This window comes from Elephas maximus, chromosome 25 (genome assembly GCF_024166365.1).
Source record: "Elephas maximus indicus isolate mEleMax1 chromosome 25, mEleMax1 primary haplotype, whole genome shotgun sequence".
Taxonomy (NCBI): Eukaryota; Metazoa; Chordata; class Mammalia; order Proboscidea; family Elephantidae; genus Elephas; species Elephas maximus.
The window spans coordinates 66000025-66007102 of record NC_064843.1 but is presented as its reverse complement, the minus strand read 5'-3'; positions in this window follow the sequence as shown (position 1 = coordinate 66007102).

Here is a 7078-nt window from a genome sequence, read left to right as displayed (position 1 = left end):
GGACATGGAAGCTCTGTGCTGGGATTCCTCCCAGACCTCAACTTATGTGTCTTTTCATTTGCATCCTTTTTGTATAAAAAAGCTGTTAGTGCAGGTATGATGTCTCCCATAAGCTCTGTGAGCTATCCCAGAAATTATCATACCCAAAGGAGCAGGGGGAGCCAGCTGGTCCGAAGCGGAGGGAGTCATGTTGTTACCGCCTGAACTGGAATAGGATGTGTCAGGTCCAGGTCCCATAGGCACAGCCTGTCAAAACAGAGAACTGGACACAGCTGTTAAGGCAAAGTGAAAACGTTTATTTAGTAGGCCAAGTAAAGGAACTCACCAGAACCTGCGTCACCAAGATGGCTCCCTGAAACCGGGCGGTGGCCAGCTTTCATTGGACTGTTACAGTAAGCAGATTCAGGAAGTTATACATATTTATGATTCTTTGCTGCTTATTCACTGTGAGGCAGGGCTAGAAATTAGCAGGAAATGACCGACGGACCCTTCACTTCTGAAATGGGCTTGGCTATCGCAGATGACGTAAGTCTAGTGATTTTCATTTTTTGACATGAGTCTTTTGATTCTTTGGCATGAGTTTTCTGTGACCCTAATACTCCCCAGCATGTTTTCTCCTTTTCAAAATGGGTGACTGAGAGCTTGACATAACTAATGCCATGATGAGGCTATAAGTTTTTCTCATTCCTTTGCCTGCCTTCTCCTTTCCACATACCTTTATTAATGACTTTGTTTTGATCTGATGCAAATGACTTTGTTCTTTGTTTTGATCTGATGCTAATAACTTTGTTTTGCTCTGTCCAACCACCTGTGACTTATGACCCCCCCAAAGGGAAATTAGAGCCCAGATCTCTGATATGTATATCTTTAGCCTGATAAGGAGATGTCTGGCATGTATCTCTGATAAAGAGTCACTATCTTGTAATGAATAACTCCTCCAGCCATGCCATCTGCAGGCTACAAAGTCAGTTCTAACCCTTGTAAAATTCTATATATTTTTAATGTAAAATTGCTTTGGGGGACTCCATAGAGACAGTCTGTTACTGTCAGAATCCCTGTGGTATACATCTCCTAAATAAACTTTCTCACTCTTTCTGACTTGGAGTACTTTTCGTTGGCTAGACTGCTCCAGAGCACAGACCCTAATCAGGCAACATTTTCTGATCTATCTGTGCATTTCTGGTGGTCTGGTGGCCAATTCTCCTGGTACTTGTTTGTGACCCTCATCTGCAGAATTTCCTGAAGTTATGACAAAATAAAGAGTAAAGAAATGGCCAATCCTAGTCAAACAGTTCTGATCTGAAGCCCCAATATAACCTGCCCTATTGTGAGGGCAGGAATGCAGTTAAGCAACCACCTTAAGATGGACTCCTGAGCTTGAGGCCAGTACCTACTAACCCAGCCCCAGGCAGATGGAGCAGCTAAGATCTGAACAGGGAAGGGAAGCTGAGGTTTCCAAATGATGCAGCTGGCACGTGGAGTGGGATTTATTATCCACCAAACAATTTGGCATCAGAGGTAAAGTGATCTTAATGTCCCTTGATGGTTACACACAATTGACCCCGTGAGCAGGGTTAGCTAGAAAGAACCCTGACTGTGCACATGCCTTAGGGTTATGGGAAGGGCCAAACACATGACACCCAACACTGGACAGATGAGATCAATAGCAGTTTATTAGTCACATATACTCCCAGCCCAGTGAAAGAGGACACTGCCCTCCATACAGGACCACATAGGCTTCACACTTGGGAACAAAGTGAACATGCAGGGGGCTATGGAAGCAGCTCTGTAGCAACAAGAGGATGAGGTTCCTCCTGGTTCCCCAGGGAGGATGTGATTTAATTTTTTTGAATAATTGTACTGGGCGGCAGGAAGCTGAAGGGTTTTTGGCTATCAGACCTTATCTGCAGACCCAGAGGGGATGGGGAACTTGAGTCTTACCTGATTTTACCAGATGTCCAAAAAAAAAAAAATCTAAACCTGTTGCCTTTGAGTCAATTCCAACTCATAGCAGCCCTACAGGACAGAGTAGAACTGCCCCACAGTGTTTCCAAGGAGTAGCTGGTAGATTCGAACTGCCGACTTTTTGGTTAGCAGCCATAGCACTTAACCACTACACCACCATGGTTTCCGCCAGATGTCAAGGAAGCACTTAATATTGAATCACCTACTCTGTCTGGAATTGTGACCTGGATTAAGACTGTAGTCTGGGTGAGTTTAAGAAAGGGGAAGGTAAAGCCCCAAGCACCCTAGAATCCTTATTAGTCATTTCTTTTGCTGCCATCCCACCAAGCAATGTTTCTGGTGAGAGATTCACCTTTAAAGCCTAATGAGGCAACCTTGGATTACCTAGGTTGTAATGTGTCTACATTAGTTTTCTATTGCTACTGTAACAAATTAACACACCTTAGTAGTTTAACATAAATTTATCATCTTACAGTTCTGGAGGTCAGAAGTCCAAAATGGCTTTCACTGGGCTAAAATCAAGGTGTCAGCAGAGCTACATTTCTTCTGGGATCTCCAGGAGAGAATCCATTTTCCCTCCTTTTCCAACTTCTAGAGGCTGCCACATTCCTTGGCTTGTGCTCCCTTCCTCCATCTTCGAAGCCAGCACATCATCTTCATATCAATCTCTCTCTCTCTCACACACACACACACACACACACACCACTGCTCCTCTCATCACATTTCCTTGTCTGACTCTGACCCTTCTTGGGCCTACCTGAATAATTCAGAATAATCTTACCATTTTAGGATTTTTTTTTTTTTTTTTTACTTAATCACATCTGCAAAGTCCCACATGCAAAATACATTCACTCCGTCCAATATTCCAATGGTCTCCACCCATTACACTGCCAAGCCTAGAGATTTGAGGTGGGCGCTATAAGTGCCTGAAAGCAGTCCCTGAACCCACACTGGCTTTCATCAACTCCTCTCTCTGGAATAAATTTTGCACTGCCCTGATTTTCCCCTGCTACCTGCAGCCTTAGAAGTTGCTGCCAATTTCTGTGTTGAGGAGCTAAATAATGATTGTCCCCCAAACAAGAGCAAACCTGTAGCCTCTAGTCATCCCAGGAGCTTCACATAGTTTTTGTTTTATAATACTTTGCTAGTTACTGGAATTATAAGTTTGCCTCTAGTTTGACAATCTTTCTAGTGTGGATTCTGGGAAGCAGCTAGCAACCCATGCTAGTTCACCATCTGGCAGGAACTGGAAGCCACAGGGCTAAATAAGCATGAAATGGGCCTGAAGTTATATGTGAAATAACCACAAGGACAAAAGTAGAACAAAAAATGTGAAAACCAGCAGAAGAAACTTCAACTTATCCACTGGAAAGCAGATTAACAGGGTAAATATGTATATATATATATATATATAGTAAATAAAAAGTATTTTTAAATGACATAGAAGATATCTAGTATAAAATAAGTAATAAAAATAAAAAATAAAGTATTGAGACTCACAGACTGAATTTTTTTAAAACCCACATAATGGTGTCTACAAAAGACTTAAAAAAAAAAAAATAAAAAGAGATATACACACACACACAAAAGATAAAAACAAAAGAATAAAAAATATTTAGGCAAACATAAAGCAAATTTCTGTATGCCTTAGGCCCAACAATTATATACGTATTGCTGGAATATATTTGAGAGTTTCGAAATAAATCCTCAAATTTACAGTCAATTGGTTTCAAAGTAAGGTGCCAAGACAGTTCAATGGGTAAAAAATAGTCTCAATAATAAAAAGATAAATAACGAAATTAAAATATGGGCAAAGATCTGAATAGACAGTTCTCCAAAGAAGATACACAAATGGCCAATAACCACATGAAAAGATGTTCACATCGGTAGGCATCAGGAAATACAAATCAACACCACAGTGAGATACCGTCTCTCCCCCACTAGGATGTCTATCACCAAAAGGGCAGATAATAACGAGTGTTGAGAAGGACGTGGAGAAGTTGAAAACTCCTACATTGCTGGTGGAAAATGGTACAGCAGCTCTGGAAAACAGTTGTCAGTTTCTCAAATAATTAAGCATAGAATTAGCATATGATCCATCAGCTCCACTCCTAGGTACATGACCAAGGTATACGTCCACACAAACAATCATACACAAATGTTAATAGCAGCATTATTCATATCAAATATGTAGAAACAACCCAAATGGCCATCAGCTGATAGAGAACGTGGTGTATCAGTGCAATGGAATTCTTTGACAATAAGAAAAAATAAAGTCCTGACACATGCTGCAACATGGCCGAACCTTGAAAACATTATGCTAAGTGAAAGAAGCAAGTCACAAAGGACCACATAGTGCATGATCCCATTTATATAAAATGCCCAAACTAGGCAAACTATAGGGACAGAAAGCAGGCTGGGAGGGAGGGCTGGAGGGATTACAGAGTGACGTCTAAGGAGTGCAGAGTTTCTCTTTAGGGTGATAAAATGTTTTAAGATTGATTGTGGTGAGGGATGCACAACTCTCTGACATAGTGAAAGCCTTGAATTTTATACTTTAGATGGGTGAATTGCATGATATGTGAATTATACCTCAACAAAACTGCTTTTAAAAAGTACCAAAACCGAAAAAAAAAAAAAAAAACCTATCGCCGTCCAGTCGATTCCAGCTCACAGTGACCCTGTAGGGCAGAGTAGAGCTGCCCCGTAGTTTCCAAGGAGCATCTAGTGAATTCAAACTGCCTACCTTTTGGTTAGTAGCACTGAACCACTACACCACCAGGGTTTCCTTAAAAAGTACAGTCTTTCAAATTCTCATGGACTCCATACTTTCTGGAGCCATGTAAGATTAATGAATCCTTGAAATTATTGCCCTGAGATAATCTTTAAACCTTAAACCAAAAATATTCCCTGAAGTCATCTTAAACTGAACAATAAAAATAATAGTTTAGCTTAACTACTAAAAATGGTCTGCCTTAAGTATCATGCTCTTTTAAGAACTATCTAAATGGAATCAAATTGACAACGGCAACAAGAAAGATTAGATAGGAACCTTGAGGGGCAATGATGTTAATGATGGAAGAACAAAGAAAAGGAGGGTGAGGATGGTTGCACAACTCGAAGAATGTAATCTATGTCCCTGAATTGTATATGTAGAAACTGTTTAATTAGTGTATGTTTTGCTGTGTACATTTTCAACAAACAAATAAAACTTAGAAGAAAAAAAAATACAGTCTAGAAGTAAGAGACAAGAAGCAGCAGAGACACTTGCCTATCGTCTTTGAAGCAGCAAACTTCCATGTTGTGCAAAAGGCCGTGTGGTAGGGACAGGAGTGAGGTCTCTGGGAGTTGAGGGTCTCCGTGCCACAACCACAAGGAACTGAATTCTGCCAATAACCACATAAGCCTGGAAAAGGATCCAGGCTTCAGATGAGACCCCAGTTTTGGCCAACACCTTGATTGTGGCCTGGTGAAACCCTGATCAGAGGACCTAGATGACTCCGACCCACAGGAACTGTGAGATAATAAATGAGCATTTTTCCAAGCTAAGTTTGTAGTAAGTTATTAAACAGCATAGAAAACCAATACAGGAACAGAAAAGGACAAAAGAAAAAATAGAAAAAGAAGATATACTCATCAAAATATGCCTAGCATTACAGCATAACACATACCTCGCAAGAAATGAGAGAACTTCTGGAAAAACAGGTAAGTGGACAATTGTTTATCTGATACATCTGAAGCCAAAAATACATAGATCAAGAAGCCAAAGGCAAGCAGAGATCAAAAGACCTGAAGAATGCACCAAAACGCTTTAGCATAAAATGTTACACCCAATATAAAATAGTGCAAAATTAAGGGTTTCTCTTCAACAAAAGATTCCATTAACAAAAATCAATAGGTGACAGTACAGATGACGACATTTGCCATGTCTAACTAACAAGGGTTTAATATACAGAACAAAAAATCATCGTGCACATGAACTTAATAATCAACTGTGCTTCCAGAGTTTCTCTAATTCTCTGTTGTTTGTTCTGTTTTTAATTTTCAATCCATTGAGGGCCGATAACATTTTAAATACAAAAATCACATGCCTGGATATTGCAGTACTGTCAAATTGCTATAACCATATCAAACCACACCCGCTGCCATCAAAGTCGATTCTGACTCCTAGAAGCCCTACAGGACAGAATATATCTATCTACTCCATAGGGTTTCTGAGAAGCGACTGGTGGAGTCCAACTGCTGACATTGCGGTTAGCAGCAGAGCTCTTAACCGCTATGCCACCAGGGCTTCCCAAATTGCTATTCTGTAAATCCCTACTCACAATTTCTGTACTTAGAGTGGGCTGGTAACAAACAGATTGCAGATGGGCATCCGTATACAAACTATGCTTTGAATAGCAGTGACAGAAAACTCAAGAAATTCAAAGATGTTATCAGAATATGGAGAACGACCTGTAAAAAAACCAATGAGTTCAGATTATGAGCCAAGCATTCTCACAAGAGAAAAAAAAGATGTTGAGCAGCACATCAAAAGATGCTGAAGCTGAAATGCAAATCGAATCTACAATGAGATACCATCTCTCTCCTATACGGCTGGCATTAATCCAAAAAACACAAAATAATAAATACTAGAGAGGTTGTGGAGAGACTGGAACACTTACACACCACTGGTGGGAATGTAAAATAGCACAACTACCTTGGAAATCGATTTGGCACTTCTTTAAAAACCTAGAAATAGAACTACCGTATGATCCAGCAATCCCACTCCTTGGAATATATCCTACAGAAATAAGAGCCTTTACATGAACAGATATATGCACACCCATGTTTATTGCAGCACTGTTTACAATAGCAAAAAGATGGAAACAACCAATGTGCCCATCGACAAATGAATGGATAAATAAATTATGGTATATTCACACAATGGAATATTACACATCAATAAAGAACAATGATGAATCCAAGAAACATCTCATAACATGGAGGAATCTGGAAGACATTATGCTAAGTAAATAAGTCAGTTTCAAAAGGACAAATATTGTATGAGACCACTATTATAAGAACTCAAGAAATAGTTTAAACACAGAAGAAAATATTCTTTGATGGTTAT